The sequence below is a fragment of the Triturus cristatus genome, chromosome 6 (assembly GCF_964204655.1).
Source record: "Triturus cristatus chromosome 6, aTriCri1.1, whole genome shotgun sequence".
Classification (NCBI taxonomy): Eukaryota; Metazoa; Chordata; class Amphibia; order Caudata; family Salamandridae; genus Triturus; species Triturus cristatus.
In genome coordinates this window covers 487,704,632-487,722,826 of record NC_140589.1, presented here as the reverse complement: position 1 = coordinate 487,722,826, position 18,195 = coordinate 487,704,632, and positions in this window count along the sequence as shown.

The window sequence follows — 18,195 nt, the reverse complement described above, 5'->3', positions numbered from 1 at the left end:
CATAGAAATTATGATTAGTGCTGAAGAAAGAAAAATTAGGGCACATTTTGACTTCTCAAATCCTCTTCTATTTCATAAAAAAATTCTGTCATGCAGACTGAAACAGGCACTTTGAATACCAGCAGCAGACTTCCCTGGTGAGCAGTAGCTTTACTACAGTGATCTAATGAGCAACTAGAGTGCTAATATTCTGAATTTATGGCAAATGTTTGACACATCTGAATGCCTTCATGATGGAATCAAAGTAAAAAACTGAAAGTATTTCCTTCTGAGGAGACTGCAGTAAATGAGGAAATTAGGAAACTTCATAACAAATAAATCTCCAAGATGGCCACCAGAGACAAAATAGCCCAAATGTAGCCCAAATATCACCCAGATGCAGCCCAAGTATAGCCCAGTGACAGAAGTGTGCAAAACACTTATTTTTTATGTATTTGCAGTTTTATATAGTGCAGACTTGTCAGGTATTGGAGTGCTTTACATGAGCATTGGTTACATCACACAAGATCAAGTTCATTTTGGTTGTAGACATGGGGAGATTAAGTGATTTGACCAGAATCACAGAATGTTGAGCTGAAGCAGAAACTCCAACCTGGTTCCGCAGTTGCAAAGTCTGCAGCTCTGGAAGTAACACCACATCCAATCAAGTGGTAAACTGGATAAAAAAACATAAAGATTACAAATAATTACAAGTTCTTTGTCGCTATTTGAAAACTCAGAAAATATGTCCTCATTTTAGTTTTTTAGAGCACCAACCATAATTTTGATGCAAATAAGACCCTCTCATATATGTAATTTCTAAATTATATGCTCGAGGTATTACAGTTTTGATTACATCAAGATGACGTCAGGTGTTCCACACTTTTGTAATAAATATAGAATGTTAGCAATCTAGTTGATCATTGGGATACTGTTGAGAGGCAGAGGCCAGGGGCACGGACTCTGAAAATTGAAGGCAGGTAGGAGAGTGCAGAGGCAACAATTTGACCACACTGGGCAGGCAGGAAGGGCAGTGGCAGCACAACAGACTATGGAGGGCAGTGGAAAGGGGGGCAGGGGCAACAAGCCAACAAACAGGACTGGCAAGAGAGGCTGTGGCAATATAATAGACCATTGTGGGCAGAAGGAAGAGGCAGTGGTAGTACAATCATACATGCCAACAGACCCGTTTCAGCCAGGAAACGTCCAATGTTTTTAAGCTCAAATAGGCTTTTTTTGATCTGTCTCCTGTCTACAATCTCCTCTTTTTAAATGTAACTCAAAGGGGAAAATCTCCCTCTTACCAAGTTCAAAATGTTCTCAAGTATGGTACATTGGATCACGGTAGGCATGAGTAATTGGGGTAGGGACATGGACTCGGATAACAGAGGACAGGAGGGACATGGAGAGGTGCACCAAACTGACCCTACAGGGCAGGCATCAGGTTTTGCAGCAGCACAATACAACACACAGGGCATGCGGGACGGGAGTGCAGCACAACAATCCATAGAAAGCAATAGGGAGGGGACAGGACCATGCACATGGACAACAGAGAACAGAGGGGAAAGAGGTAATTGTAGCTAGCTGACCATAATGGACAGACAGGAGAGAAAGCTGCAGCATAACAGACCTTAAAGGGAAGGAGGGATGGATCAGGGGCATTACAATGGAACAGACAAGCCAGGAGGGACGGAATAGGGGTCTGCACATGGAAACAGAGGGCTGGGGCAAGGGGGCAGGCAGGAGCAGCAAGATGACCATGGAGGTCAGGCAGGATGGGCACTAGAAACAAGACACACCATGGAGAGCAACAGTGAGACTATGATGGCATACACACAGACCATGGAGGGAAGGTGGGAGGGGTTCAGAGGCAGCTAGCTGACCACACAGGGAAGGTGGGAGGGGCCATGGCAGCACAGAAGACCATGCATGGCAAGCGGGAGGGTTAGTGGCAGCACAATGGCTATGATGGGCAAGAAGGAGGGTGCAGGGGCATGTACAAAGGACCATGGAGGATAGAAGGGAGGGTCAGGACCTGGGCACAGACAAGAGAGTTCAGGGGAAGGGGCCTCACAACAGACTGCGTGGGGCAGGCAGAAGGAGCAGTTGCAGCACAACAGACCAGGGAGGGCAGAAGGGTGTGGCAGTAAAATGGACCATGGAGGACAGGAGGAAGGGGATAGGGGCTTGGCATGTGGACAGGCACGGTGGAGGTGGCAGGGACAGGTTACAGTCATCTGACAATGCTAGGCAGGTGGGAGGGGAGTGGCAGCTCAACAGAACACTCAGATTAGATAGGAGTGGCTGGCCCATGGAACATGGTGGGCAAAAAGGATGGAGCAGGGGCCTGCACAAAGACATCGGAGAACAGGGGGAAGGAGAATAGGGGCAGCAAGCTAAGCACAGAGGCTAAGCAGGAGGTCAATGATGGGCCATAGAATTGGGCAATGGAGGGCAGGAAGAGTGGACTGGTACATCATGCTAAATGGAGGGCAGTGGCAGCACATCAGACCATGCATGGCAGGAGGGAGGAGGCTAGTCCATGGATTCAGACAACAGAGGATACGGAGGAGGTGGATGGGGCAACAAGCTAACTGTTCAGAGAAGGCGGGTATTAGGAACTTTATTGTTTTTAAAATGTGTGTCTGTGCGAACTACTTCAAATTTGAACAAGTATGCAGCATAATCTCACGTTTATTCAGGAAGAAGAGGACATTTGTGACTGTGATTCCGGGCTCACTTGGCAGAAACACCCCCTGACCCTCCACCCCCCATCGCAACATGTAATGCCCGTGAAAATGGTAGGTGGACACAGTGTTATATAGAACATAGTCCTGAGAGCACGATTGAAAATGAAAACTAGATATAGTATATGGTATAAACTATGCAACAAAAAGTGTGATATAAGATGAACTGGGGCATGAAATATAATATGCAATACATTGTGCGCAATGACAGATTCATTGGAGAGCGTGAGATAGCACAGGCACTAGCGCGTGCTATGCGATATGCACCTTGGAGTGTAATATGCACAGGGCAGTGTTGTGTAACCTAAGTAGTATCTAAAGTTGTAGTATAAAATATGTGCTGGGGAGTGTAACTTTGCATATGCACTGTGACAGAGATATGTATCCCAGATTGTAATATGTATGGCATAGCGCTGTGCGTTATAACATAGGCATCGAGGAAGGCACGTTAAATGGGGCAATATAACCCGTCCGAAGGCAAGTGTGGCATGACATATTCACTGGGTGGTGTTACAGTGCACATGGGCTAGAGAGTGTCATAGCATATGCACTAGCTGGTGGAATACAACACAGAGGTGTGTGGCACTCGGCGGGCATTGGTGGGTGTAACACAGCATTGGGCTCAGCAGGAGCACGCTGTGACTCTCAAGTGAGGTTTGTCTCCTTTCCAGAGAGTAAAATAAAAAGTATTACACATCCGTCAGTGGATGTGTGTTTTATTAACCGTGAGGGTGGTTTCTTGCATAGTTTGGTCGAATTTTTGTCGAATCCCCTTTGAATGGCTTGGTGTGCGTGTGTATTAAATGTGCCCGTCAATAGCTACCCATGTTTGTATAAATAAACGACAAGGGTCTCTACTTAGAGAGTACCCACCGGCGGGGGCGCCGGGATTAGGCATGGTAGGGCGTCAGACACGTCAGAGCTTCACTAGTGGTGTAAATACATTCCACGTGGATTCATTGTATGCATAGTCACCTTTTAATGAATATCACGCAAATCGTCATGGTGATAGGTACATACGGTTTGTCCTGCATGTCCTAGGTGTTTCTATAAATATATATTTCTTTAAAATAATAAAAAACAAAGGTCGGCCCCGGGGCTTGGGGTCCCTGGGGCCATAAGTGGCCTGAGGAGGGGGGCAACGCAGCCCCCCTCTTAAAGATTTTTTTTTTTAAATGGCCATAACCCGGGGGTTGGGGTCCCCGGGGCCGATTAAGGCCTTGGGAGGGGGGCCCTGGGGGATGGGGTCCCCAGGGCCAATAAATTAGAAAAAGAAGAGGGGCCACACAGCCCTCCTTCTTAAAAAAATAAAATGAATAAAAGACCGGCATCGCGCTGGAGGCCATGCCCCCTCCTTGCAGCACTCTGCAAATGCACCCCCTGGCCAGTTGTAAGTTGGGGAATTAATTCCCCTTCAATACTGAGGGTCCCTGAGGGCCAACTAGCCCAACAGGAATCTCCAGTATGCGTCAGGGAGCTGTGTTGCAGACAGGTGTTCTGAGGCCATGCTTCTTTTTACACCTCTATGCAACGCAGCTCTGTGGCGCTTACTGGAGGTACATAGTGGGCTAGTTTGACCCTAGGGACCCTTAGGATTCAAGGGGACTTAATCTCTCAACTTAGAACGGCCACAGGGCGCGTTTACACAGTGGTGAAGGGAGGGGAAGGGGCCTGAGGTGACGTGTGCAAACACACCCTATGGCGCGTTTTAAGTTGGGGAAATAATTCCCCTTCGATCCTGAGGGCCCCTGGGGGCTAACTAGCCCACCATGTGCTTCCAGTAAGCGCCACTGTGCTGCGTTGCAGAGAGGTGGTCCAGGACATGCCACTTTTGACACCTCTCTGCAACGCAGCTCTGTGGCGCTTACTTTAGGTACCTAGTGGGCTAGTTGGACCCTAGGGACCCTCAGGATTCAAATGAACTTAATCTCCCAACTAAAAATGCCCACAGGGCGTGTTTACACAGTGGTGAAGGGAGGGGACGGGGCCTGAATTAACGTGTGCAAACATGCCCTGTGGTGCATTTTAAGTAGGGAGATTAAGTCCCCTTGAATCCTGAGGGTCCCTACGGTCCTACTAGACCACTAGGTACCTCCAGTAAGCGCCACAGAGCAGCGTTGCAGAGAGATGTAAAAAGGGGCACGGCCTAGACCACCTCTCTGCAACGCAGCGCAGTGTCGCTTACTGGAAGCACTTGGTGGGCTAGTTGGCCCCCAGGGTCCCTCAGGATTCAAGGGGACTTAATCTTCCAAATTAAAATGGCCACAGGGTGTGTTTACACAGTGGGGAAGGGAGGGGAAGGGGCCTGAGGTGACGTGTGCAAACATGCCCGGTGGCGCGTTTTAAGAGGTAGTTTTAATCCCCTGCCCTATTATATACTATGGGCTTACAGAGGAGGTCATGCTAATCACAGGGGACGCCAACGCATAGTGTTCCCTAGTGTATGTAAACGTTTATGTTCATCCGTCACAAAAATTAAAGGCAGCAAAAGAGCTGTTACTCGAGCTACAGAGAGTAATGGAAGAAGAATCGACCTCATAGTCCTGGCTGGCGACTTCAATATGCACCTCTTAGGGACTACCAAGGAAGAAGACTCAACTCAGGACCTCTCAAGAGCATGGGGAATTACAACACAATGCCAAATGCAGCCCACTCAGCCACCAAGTATAGCAACAAACTTACTTAGGGGACTAGAACACCTAAATATGAGAGCCCTGATTGGACGAAATTCCACCAGCAGCTACATACCACTCAACTGTTACATCATCACATCTAGACTTTACCTTTATGACATTGTCTCTGTTTAATAAAATAGTCACCTTCAAGATCGGTAACAGTAATCTTAGTGACCATCTTCCACAAGAGTTGAATCTTCTAGCAAGAGCTTGCCAAATCCCAGAAACCAGTAATTCCATCTTGACGGAGGAAACGACCAACCTAAGAAGAATACGATGCAACTCTAATAACATAGACAAAATAGCAGCAGATGCCCAAGCCCTTTATAATCAAAGCCAAGCCAACTCTATCCATCCAATTGAAAGCTGGGTATCATTTACCAAATCTATAGGAGAAAAATATTCACAACGCAACGGCCAGAAACAAGGGATAGTGATAGCTGCTTCAATTGATGTATATAATAGTCCTGTCTCTAAAAAACTAAAAAAAACTATAAATCAAACTTTTAAGTGATTGCATAAAACCCCAAACAATCGGACACTGCAAGGCACACTCGGGGAGTTAAGGACAACTCTAAAAAGAAGGAGTTGGGCGAAGAAGAGAGCAAAAGATAATGACCTCTGGGCAAAACGTCATGTTTGACGCAATCAGAAAAATAGTGCTAAATTTTGGAAAACAGTCAACAAATTGCAGCACCCCAATCATCAAGGCAGTAGTTCCAACATCACTGAAGCTACCTGGGTAGACTACTTAACTAAACATTTCAATGACCAAGAACCTGAAACAACAGTCCCCCTGGTTATCCTGAGTCACGCCATTAAAATAAAAAAATAAAAAATATTCGGGAGGGCAGAAGCCAAAAGCACAAATGTGACGCGGGCACTGGACCACCTATCCTGTCACAGCAAGAGGTAGCTCCTCTGCCAAGCCATGACTGGCAAAACTGTCTAGAAGACCTGCAAAAAGAATCCTTGGTCGAAGATATACGTAAACAAATTTCCAGAGGCAGACATGCAGGAGCGCCGGGCCCGAATGGCATACCACCGATGCTATATAAGCAGGACACAGACTTCTGGAGCAACGAACAAGTCCCAGTAATAGGACACGCCCTAAGAACAACAGAAATCCCAGAGTCATGGCGAGGCTCTATTATCAGTCCTATATTCAAGCAAGGATCGAGATGCGACCCAAATAACTACCGCCTGATAGCCTTGATTGACACTGAGGCTAAATATTATGCAGGCATAGTCCTTAAAGATCTGGTCGCCTGGTCTAAAAGAAACAACATTATACCAATGACCCAAACGGGTTTTCGTCAAGGGCAAGGAACTACAACAAACATCATGAACTTAACCATGCTCATGGATGCAGCGAAGCAAGGTAAATACCCCCTATACCTTTGCTTCATCGACTACTCCGCGGCCTTCAATCACGTAGACCACTCCATACTTTGGTTAAAGCTGAAAGAATGGGGGATTCCGCTAACCCTTCTAGACCAACTCGTACAGTTGCACACCGACACATGGGTCAGAATTAAATTAGGCGCTGGAAGGCACCTCTGAAGAAAAATCACTACAAGGAAGGGCTTAAAGCAAGGATGTGTTTTGGCCCCTCTGCTCTTCAGCCTCTTCCTGGCGGATCTGCCAGCAGAACTGAGTGCTTGCTCCTCACATTTCCCGAAGCTAGGAGCCACGGCATTGACAAATTTACTTTACGCTGACGACCTAGTGCTGATTAGCAGAACTAAGATAGGACTTCAGCATTTGTTAGAATTCACCCACAATTTCTCACATCAGAACGCATTAAAATTTTAAAAAATCAAAAGTTATGAGCGTAAACCACCGTAAGAAGTCAAATTTGAGTTGGTACATGGAAGGCAAATGCCTGGACCAAGTAATTACTTATAAATACTTGGGCGTACTCCTAGATAAAAACAACTCCTTCAAACCACAACTTGAATCTTTACAAAGGAAGGGAGTAATGTCGTGTTTGGCATTAAACCCCTGAAGAAATTGTTGCCGGATTTAACACTTGACCCCCTTGTAAAGGTTCTACGAGCAAAATTACAACCAGTAATCACCTACGGGAGCGAATCCATGACAGGAAGAGGTGCCGCTACCCTCGACTGTATAATCGCAACCTCCTACCGGGCGATATTTCAGCTCCCCAAATATGTTTCACAAGCCCAAATAAGGCTGGAATTCGGAATCCAGAAACAGGAAACAGAAAGGCAGGGAGCTTTCTTAAAGAGTTGGCACAAAATCAGAGCTGCTGAAAGAGGGTCCTTGAACAACCAACTTTGGCTAGAGTTGTCCCGCACTGGCAAACTACCAATTAATGTCTACCTATAGAACTCTCTGCAGGCCCTTGGCCTGGCAGATGCCTGGAACACCCCAATGGGCCACTTGGCTTTAAAAAAAATAGTAACAAAATCGACAAGGCTCATATCGGCTATAGAGGACAAGAAATTGGTATCCAAGAGAGCTCACGGCTGGGCCGTGCTTAACAACTACGATGCTCTAAAACCCCAGCCTTACCTCAAGGTCGGAATCAAGCTCGAGCCCAAAGAAAAATTTCTAAAGTTAAGGCTGGGAGTCGGACCGATCAATCCGTTCTTGCCACTGTAGGAAAGAAGAGGGCCCGATTACTTGTGCCGCTTGTGTGCGAATGATACTGAGACTTTGATTCATAATATATGCACATGCAAGAAGCTAGATGACATACGGAAAAGTCTGTTAAAACCACTATTTAAGCTGCGCGGAGTAAGGTCCTGCAGACAGGCAGTGATGATGTGTTTTAATCCCTCCTTAGTGCAGCTAAACTGTTGCCTTTAAAATTTTTTTGATCTGACAGCACAGAGACTGAAAAACTTGTGCTGCCAACAGCAGAGACCTACTAACGACTAGGCCTGGGCGAAAATGTCATTCCGTTCGCGGAAATTGCGATAATTTGACCTTTTCGTGTTCCGCGGAGAGCGCGAAAATGTCAAAATTTCCGCATTCCGCAGCTTGGCGATAATTTGTTTCTTGCTCGCGCTGTAAAATAATACATTCTCGCGCGCGCGTGATCGCCTCACCTGAATCCCTGCGTTCGACGACAAGTTTTCTTGATCCGGTCGCGTTCTCCATGAGATGTTGTATTGTTTTTAGCCATTTGCGCTGTCTCACAACAGTTCGCGCCCGCAGTGACGTCATGCGTTGCGCGATCACGTCTTTCTTCTCGTGATCATGTACCGCGAGACAACTGAAAACAAGATGGCCGCGCCCGCGAGCAACCACATGGGTAAGTTGGCGAGCCGCAACCATGCAGAAAATCTGGCGAACATGCGGGGAAAAAAACTTCTGCATCTTCGCGATATTTCCGTGTGTTTGCGATAATTTTTAACATTTACGCGAAAATTTGCGAAAGTGGATTTCGCAAATTCCGCCCACCCCTACTAACGACTACAGCAGACTCTGAACTGGTTCGTTCCACAGGTTTAAAAAATTATGCAGTTCACACAATGTGTTTAAATGGGCCTGCAATCTTGTAACAGCAGTGTTTCTATATTTGGAACAGTTTTATGTTTTTTAACTCCAATATAAAGGTCACTTTTAATTTTGTACTAATTTTTAATAGTTTTATCTAATGTAACCTCTTTTGATATCAACATACAATGTCCTGAATGCAACAATTTTAATTAATCATGCATAATAAAAATTACTTACCTATTTACTTAGTGTATGTAGGTGTTTTCACTGTATTCTGAGTGTCTTTTAACATAGCACTGGCTCTAGGACTGGTTAGTCAGACTCAGTTACCACCAGTATCCGTCTGAAAAAGTTGAGGGTACAGGATGATTTTGCAACAAGGCTTCTTTCTGCTCTTCTGTTTGTTCTTTCTGCATGTTATCCTTCTTCCTGCACTTTTCTTCGTCTTTGAGGACTTCTGTTGCTTCTTTCTGCATTTCTTTTTTTTCTTTCTGTGCGATTTTTCTTCTTTCTTCACACGTCCTATCTCTGTAGGCATAGTTAGAAATTAGCATTTAAAAAACCTTTGAAATTCACTGAAAAAACCATAGATTTCAGGCACGTTATAGTTAGGAATTAGCATTCAAAAAACCTTAAAAATTCACAGAAAAAACCATAGGTTTCAGGGGCATTTTAGTTAGCTGGACTTTTCACTCGTACAAAACCATTGAAATTCCCATGTTATTGTTAGTTTAGCTAATTATAACTCGCGCGCCCGCAATGCACTGCTGATGACGTCACATAATACATCACCCATGAAATTGGTTAGTGACATCACTCATGACATCACTGATGACATCTCAAATTACATCACTAATGACATCACTGATTACATCATCCTTGTGATAGAGTGGCAGACCTCCTCTCCCTCTAATATAACCTTTGATACACACATTCAAAAATAGAAACTAACATTTTCAAAACAATGGACATACAAAATACCAGTTACAACAACCTATTCAGTAATTCTAAGATCCTCATCCACTCATTCACCAATAGTCCTATACAGTCACTCATACATGTACTCACTCATCATATGTACTCATACACCTATACATCCTGTTACACAATGCCACTCATCCATGGAGTTACTCACACACATAGTCACTCATGCTAATAAAGAATGAAACATCCATGTACTTGCATATACAGTTATACACACACCACCACACTTACTTCTACAGAAACTTACACATACTTAGTCTTTTATACAATCACTTATAGAAACACATACTTATTCAGACAGGAACTCTTCCAATCTCTCACTCTCACATATACTCACTTATATACACCAATAGTCACATACACTAGTTTAAAACATATGTAGTTACTCATAAAGACACTATTGAGACAGTCATTCACTCACTAACACACCCATGCACACACTCATCCACCCATACAGTCCTGCACACATGCTGTCTTCAACACATACAAACAGTGAGTCACTCATTCATGCACCTATGTACTACGTCATACCCCCCATCGAACCATACAGACACTCATACTGATAATCAAAAAACCAACTAATAACCTATATAGACACTCATGTAGCTACTCACCAACCCATGCAGCCACTTATACACAAAGTGAGAGACTGATACCGATATTTACATATTTAAAGATTACTCACTAAGCCATGTATTCACTAAGATACACTTAATCAGTCAGTTATACAATCAATTTTTCAAAAACAAATCATCCATTTAGACACTTATATACACATGTATTCTTCCATCGACCTTCAGATATACATATATAAAACAAATGTAATTTTCAGAAAAACACACATTCACTGGAGATGTCATGAGTGATGTCATGAGTGATGTCACTGACCATGTCATGAGTGATGTAATATGTGACGTCATCAGCAGTGCATTGCAGGCGCGCGAGTTATAGTTAGCTAAACTAACTATAACGGGGGAATTTCAATGGTTTTGCAAGAGTGAAAAGTCCAGCTAACTATAACGCCCATGAAACCTATGGTTTCTTCAGTGAATATATATATATTGGATTTTCCACCCCTTACCTACCTGGACAAACAACAGCATTCTGGGAACTGTGGTTCACAGGCACCGTGTGAGCTGCAGCAGGTGAGCGAAAGGCAATTGCCTTGGGGGTGGAGCGGATCACAACCAATCATCTTGTGGCAGGACATTGAAATGCACGAAGTCAGTCACACCTCCTGAATACTGTTGGCACTGAGGAAGGCCGTTCCAGCCGAAATGCATTCGCCGTTGTTGTACTTTTGAATAAAGATGCACCCGTGGTCTCCCCTACTGTGGCCTCTTCTCTTTTCTTGGAGGAGTTTACGGTGACATTTTAGCGCGCTCTCCAGCAACGCGCTTCTGGGGTCCCCACATCGTCAAGTGGTCTGGTTTTCGCTGGTCTCTGCTGCGGCAGATTTCTTTTGGTTCCAAGTGATTGGATGAACCAGTATCCACCTCCAGGTCCAGGAGAAGAGAAGGCGGCGTTGGAGTTATTACTCCACACTGGGTGGTATGGACCGCCATTCCTACCCCCGCCGGATGGATTCCTGAACCTTTGGGGGTTGATGCGGATGGGGACGCTGGGGGACGCTTTGTTTCCAGTAGTTTGAAAGCAGGAAATTGGTCTTGGTGACATCGTGGTGCCCTGCATTCCGCGCAATCATTGGATTTTCCACCCCTTACCTACCTGGACAAACAACAGCATTCTGGGAACTGGGGTTCACAGGCACCGTGTGAGCTGCAGCAGGTGAGCGAAAGGCAATTGCCTTGGGGGTGGAGCGGATCACAACCAATCATCTTGTGGCAGGACATTGAAATGCACGAAGTCAGTCACACCTCCTGAATACTGTTGGCGCTGAGGAAGGCTGTTCCAGCCGAAATGCATTCGCCGTTGTTGTACTTTTGAATAAAGATGCCCCCGTGGTCTCCCCTACTGTGGCCTCTTCTCTTTCCTTGGAGGAGTTTACGGTGACATTTTAGCGCGCTCTCCAGCAACGCGCTTCTGGGGTCCCCGCATCGTCAAGTGGTCTGGTTTTCGCTGGTCTCTGCTGCGGCAGATTTCTTTTGGTTCCAAGTGATTGGATGAACCAGTATCCACCTCCAGGTCCGGGAGAAGAGAAGGCGGCGTTGGAGTTATTACTCCACACTGGGTGGTATGGACCGCCATTCCTACCCCCGCCGGATGGATTCCTGAACCTTTGGGGGTTAATGCGGATGGGGACCCAGGGGGACGCTTTGTTTCCAGTACTTTGAAAGCAGGAAATTGGTCTTGGTGACATCGTGGTGCCCTGCATTCCGCGCAATCATTGGATTTTCCACCCCTTACCTACCTGGACAAACAACAGCATTCTGGGAACTGTGGTTCCCAGGCACCGTGTGAGCTGCAGCAGGTGAGCGAAAGGCAATTGCCTTGGGGGTGGAGCGGATCACAACCAATCATCTTGTGGCAGGACATTGAAATGCACGAAGTCAGTCACACCTCCTGAATACTGTTGGCGCTGAGGAAGGCTGTTCCAGCCGAAATGCATTTGCCGTTGTTGTACTTTTGAATAAAGATGCCCCCGTGGTCTCCCCTACTGTGGCCTCTTCTCTTTCCTTGGAGGAGTTTACGGTGATATGTATATATATATATATATTCACTTAAAAAACCATAGGTTTCACACATGTTATAGTTAGCTGTACATTTCACTCGTAAAAAACCAATGAAATTCCACGTTATAGTTAGATCAGGTAACTATAACTTGGCGCCCACAATAAACTGCTGATGACGTCACATATTACATCACTCATGACATGGTCAGTGACATCACTCTTCACATCAATGATGACATCTGAAATGACACATTGTGGATTGCGGTCGCGCAAGTTATAGTTACCTGATCTAACTATAACGTGGAATTTCATTGTTTTTTTACGAGTGAAATGTACAGCTAACTATAACATGTGTGAAACCTATGGTTTTTTAAGTGAATTTGCAAGGTTTTTTAAATGCTAATTCCTAACTATAACGTGTGTGAAACCTATGGTTTTTTCAGTGAATTTGTACGGTTTTTTAAATGCTAAGTTATGTATTTATTTTTTATTTTTTTTTCTGGTTTTTCACTGTGCGCACACCCTGCGCGCACGGTGCGCTTCACGCACCGTGCGCGCGCTGTGGGCAGTTCATACCGTGCGCGCCTCGCCTTTTTTTACACAGTAAAAACTTTTTTTTCTCCCTTGCGGGTCCTTCAATTTATTTAATAAATGTGATTGTTATTTCTTTTTTTTTTTTGCCATGCGCGTACGGTAAGCTTACCGTACGCGCACTCCGCGATTTTTTTTTAAAATTATTAAATGTATTTTTCGTACTTTTTGGTCCTTCGTGGACCCCCTGACAAACGCTAGGGGGTCTGCAACTCTCTTCGTTGCCCCCTTTTCACGTTATCCTTTGTTTTTCAGTGCGAGAGACAGAAAATGGCAGCCGACACTTTCTGATTTCGACCGATTCGAATGTTTACAGTCATGTAACCACCAATCAGAATTGAGCTTGCGCACGGCACCGTACGCGTACGGTAAGCTTACCGTAAGCGCACGGAGCGCGCTCACAGACATATATATTGCTTTAAATGCTTTTTTCTCAGGAACTACTGAACAAATTTACACCAGACCTACAAAAGGCACTTCCTTGACCTTATGGCTACCTCTCTGCCAAATTTCAAGTAATTCTATTCAGCCGTTCGGGCTGTAGCTGTGTCTAAAGGTCCTATGGAAAAACGCATGGGGAAAACGTGTTTTGGGACCCCCCCTTTTTCTCAGCCTCCGCTTGACGAATCACCCCGAGACTCTCAGGGTAGGAGCTGAGCGGAGCGCCCCATTAGTTTTGAAAATTTCGCGAGGATTCGTCACCCGGCGCCAAAGTTATTCAAAATAGAATTTTGAGATTTCCTATGGAAACACGGTCCTAACTATAACAATCTACTGGCGACCGCCAGTAGATAATCAAACCAGGAAGCTGTTTTTCATGCAGTGACAGCAGTCGCGGACAACGGCAATAAATGTATTAAGGGGTTGTACCCGAAACGCGTCGAGTTGCTGAAAATTCTGCTTAAATAAATTTATTGCTGAAAGTTTACCGTTGTCCGCGACTGCTGTCACTGCATGACAAACAGCTTACTGGTTTGATTTACGAGGCTCGCCTCCTCGTCGCGGACCGCCGTCGTAAGAGGAAAGGGAACAGCGTTGTTCGAGTGGACTGCACAAGAACACAGGTTAGGATATATATATATATATATATATACATATTACCTACTGGCGGTTGCCAGTAGGTAGTTATAGTTAGGGCCTATTATCCATAGGAAATCTGCAACATTCTATATATAGAATAACTTTGGCGCCGGATGACGAATCTTCGCGAAATTTTCAAAACTCGTGGCCCGCTCCGGTCCGCTCCTATCCTGAAAGTCTCAGGGTGATTCTTCAAGTAGGGGCTGAGAAACAAGGGGAATCCCAAAACATGTTTTCCCCATGCAATTTTCCATAGGGACCTTTAGTCGCAGCTACAGCTCGAACTGCTAAACGGAATTAAACCAAATTTGGCAGAAACGTAGACCTTGGTTCAGAGTCGTGACTTTTTCTTAAATGGTGTAAATCCGTTCAGTAGTTCCTGAGAAAATCAAAAGTAATCTCATCGTGAGATCTGATTGGCTGCCAGAACTATATCCAAGAAGTGTTTGCAGCCATCTTGGGACCAATTTACATGATAGCACCTCATTAAAAAGCACTGCAGTCAATAGAAGGTATTAAGTCTTTAATTACATTATAAATCAGTTGATTCCTTTGTGTTCTACTGCAGCTTCCCAGAGTGTTCCAAAGAACAACTAGAGAGCTAATAGTCCTACTTATGATAAACGTATGGCACACCTGAAGCCATCTTGATTGGAATAAAGTGGTAACTCTTAAAACATTTAATTTAAAAAGGAACAAAATGAGGTGGTTCATTTTCCATAGAAAGTATGATTAGTGTTGTAGAAAGAAAAGTTAGGGCACATGTTGAGTGACTTCTCAAATCCTCTTCTATTTCATTAAAATATTCTGACATGCAGACTGAAACATGCACTTCCAATACCAGCAGCAGACTTCCCTGGTGAGCAGTAGCTTTACTACAGTGATCCAATGAGCAACTAGAGTGCTACCATTCGGAATTTATGGCAAATGTGTGACACATCTGAATGCCTTCTTGATGGAACCAAAGTAAACAAGCATTGAAAATGCAATAGGTCTCACCCTCATTTAAGTTAAAGCAATTCTGTTTGTAATTAGGTGGCTTTTTAGCATTGGTTTTATTAGTGGTTTTCAAACTTTCTTGTACATAATTTGCATATGCATGCATATATGTATATGTATGAATGCATTTAGTTTTGTATTTATATCGATATGCCGATTAAATATATGTTTATATACGTATGTATGTATATATGCACATACACACACACATATATATATATATATATATATATATATATATATATATATATATATATGTATATATATATATATAAATGCATATGCATATATATGCATATATATGTGCATATGTATTTGTGTTCAGAGAGGTAGAGAGAGGTAGAGAGGTAGAGAGGTAGAGGTAGAGAGGTAGAGAGTAGTAGAGAGAGAGGTAGAGAGAGGTAGAGAGGTAGAGAGTAGAGGATGAGTAATAGAGAGTAGAGAGTGAGTAGTAGAGGGTAGTAGAGAGTAGTAGAGAGAGTAGCAGAGAGTGAGTAGTAGAGAGTGGTAGAGTGAGTAGTAGAGAGTGAGTAGTAGAGTGAGTAGTAGAGAGTAGTAGAGAGTGAGTAGTAGAGAGTAGTAGAGGGTGAGTAATAGAGAGTGAGCAGTAGAGAGTGAGTAGTAGAGTAGTAGAGAGTGAGTACTAGAGAGTGAGTAGCAGAGAGAGAGTAGTAAAGAGTAGTAGAGAGTGAGTAGTAGAGTGAGTAGTAGAGAGTAGTAGAGCTGGAGTAGTAGAGAGTGAGTTGTAGAAAGTAGTAGAAAGTAGTAGAGAGTGAGTAGTAGAGAGTAGCAGAGAGTGAGTAGTAGAGAGTGAGTAGTAGAGAGTAGTAGAGAGTTAGTAGTAGAGAGTAGTAGAGAGTGAGTAGTAGAGAGTAGTAGAGAGTAGTAGAGAGTGAGTAGTAGAGAGTAGCAGAGAGTGAGTAGTAGAGAGTGAGTAGTAGAGAGTAGTAGAGAGTTAGTAGTAGAGAGTAGTGGAGAGTAAGTAGTAGAGAGTAGTAGAGAGTTAGTAGTGGAGAGTAAGTAGTAGAGAGTGAGTAGTAGAGAGAGAGTAGTAGGGAGTAGTAGAGTAGTAGAGAGTGAGTAGAAGAGAGTAGTGGAGTAGTAGAGCGTGAGAAGTAGAGAGTAGTAGAGAGTGAGTAGTTGGGAGTAGTAGAGAGTGAGTAGTAGAGAGTGAGTAGTAGAGAGTGTGTAGTAGAGAGTGAGTAGGAGAGAGTAGTAGAGAGTGAGTGTAGAGAGAGTAGTAGAGAGTAGTAGAGTAGTAGAGAGTGAGTAGTAGAGAGTAGTAGAAAGCAAGTACTAGAGAGTGAGTAGTGGAGAGTGAGTAGTAGAGAGTAGTAGAGAGTGAGTAGTAGGGGTGGGCGGAATTTGCGGAATTAACCTTCGCAAATTATCGCGAGAATGTTTAAAATTATCGCAAACAAGCAGAAATATCGCGAAGATGCGGAAGTTTTTTTCCGGCATGTTCGCGAGATTTTCTGCATGGTTGCGGGTCGCCAACTTACCCATGTGGTTGCTTGCGGGCGCGGCCATCTTGTTTTGAGTTGTTCTCGCGGTGCATGATCGCGAGAAGAAAGACGTGATCGCGCGACGCATGACGTCACTGCGGGCGCGAACTGTCGCGAGACAGCGCAAATGGCTAAAAACAATACAACATCTCATGGAGAACGCGACCGGATCAAGAAAACTTGTCGGCGAACGCAGGGATTCAGGTAAGGCGATCGCGCGCGCGCGAGAATGTATCATTTTACAGCGCGAGCAAGAAACAAATTATCGCCAAGCTGCGGAAACCGGAATTTTTGACATTTTCGCGCTCTCCGCGGAACGCAAAAATGTCAAATTATCGCAATTTCCGCGAACGGAACGAAATTTTTGCCCAGGCCTAGTGAGTAGTAGAGAGTGAGTAGTAGCGAGTAGTAGAGAGTGATTAGTAAACAGAGAGTAGTAAAAAGTGAGTAGTAGAGAGTAGTAGAGTGATTAGTAGAGAGTGAGTAGTAGAAAGACAGTAGTAGAGAGTAGTAGAGAGTGAGTAGTAGAGTAGTAGAGAGAGAGTGGTCGAGAGTAGTAGAGAGTAGTAGAGTGAGTAGTTGAGAGTAGTAGAGAGTGAATAGTAGAGAGGGTTGTAGAAAGTAGTAGAGTAGTAGAGAGTGAGTAGTAGAGAGTGAGTAGTAGAGAGAGTAGTAGAGAGTAGTAGTAGAGAGTAGTAGAGTAATAGAGAGTGATTAGTAGAGAGTGAGTAGTAGAGAGTAGTAGAGAGTGAGTAGTAGAGAGTGAGTAGTGGAGAGTGAGTAGTAGAGAGTAGTAGAGAGCGAATAGTAGAGACTGAGTAGTAGAGAGTGAGTAGTAGAGAGTGAGTAGTAGAGAAAGAGTAGTAGAGAGTAAGTAGTAGAGAGTAGTAGAGTGAGTAGTGGAGAGGGAGTAGTAGAGAGAGAGTAGTAGAGAGTAGCAGAGAGTGAGTAGTAGAGTAGTAGATAGTGGGTGGTAGAGAGTAGTAGAGAGTAGTAGAGTGAGTAGTAGAGTAGTAGAGAGTGAGTAGTAGAGAATAGTAGCGAGTGAGTCGTAGAGAGTGAGTAGCTTAATTTAAAAGGAACACAATGAGGGGGTTCATTTTGCCATAGATATTATGATTAGTGCTGAATAAAGAAAAACATTGGCACATTTTAAGTGACTTCTCAAATCCTTTTTTTTTCATTAAAAATTCTGACATGCAGACTGAAACATGCACTTTGAATACCAGCAGCAGACTTCACAGGGGAGCAGTAGCTTTACTACTGTGATCTAATAAGCAACTATAGTGCTAACATTTCGAATTTATGGCAAATGTGTGACACATCTGAATACCTTCTTGAGGGAATCAAAGTCAAAAACCTGAAAGTATTTCCTACTGAGGAGACTGTAGTAAATGAGGAAATGTGGAAACTTCGTAACAAATAAGTCTCCCAAGATGGCCCCCAGAGTAGAGTAGTAGAGAGTGATTAGTAGAGAGTGAGTAGTAGAGAGTAGTAGAGAGTGAGTAGTAGAGAGTGAGTAGTGGAGAGT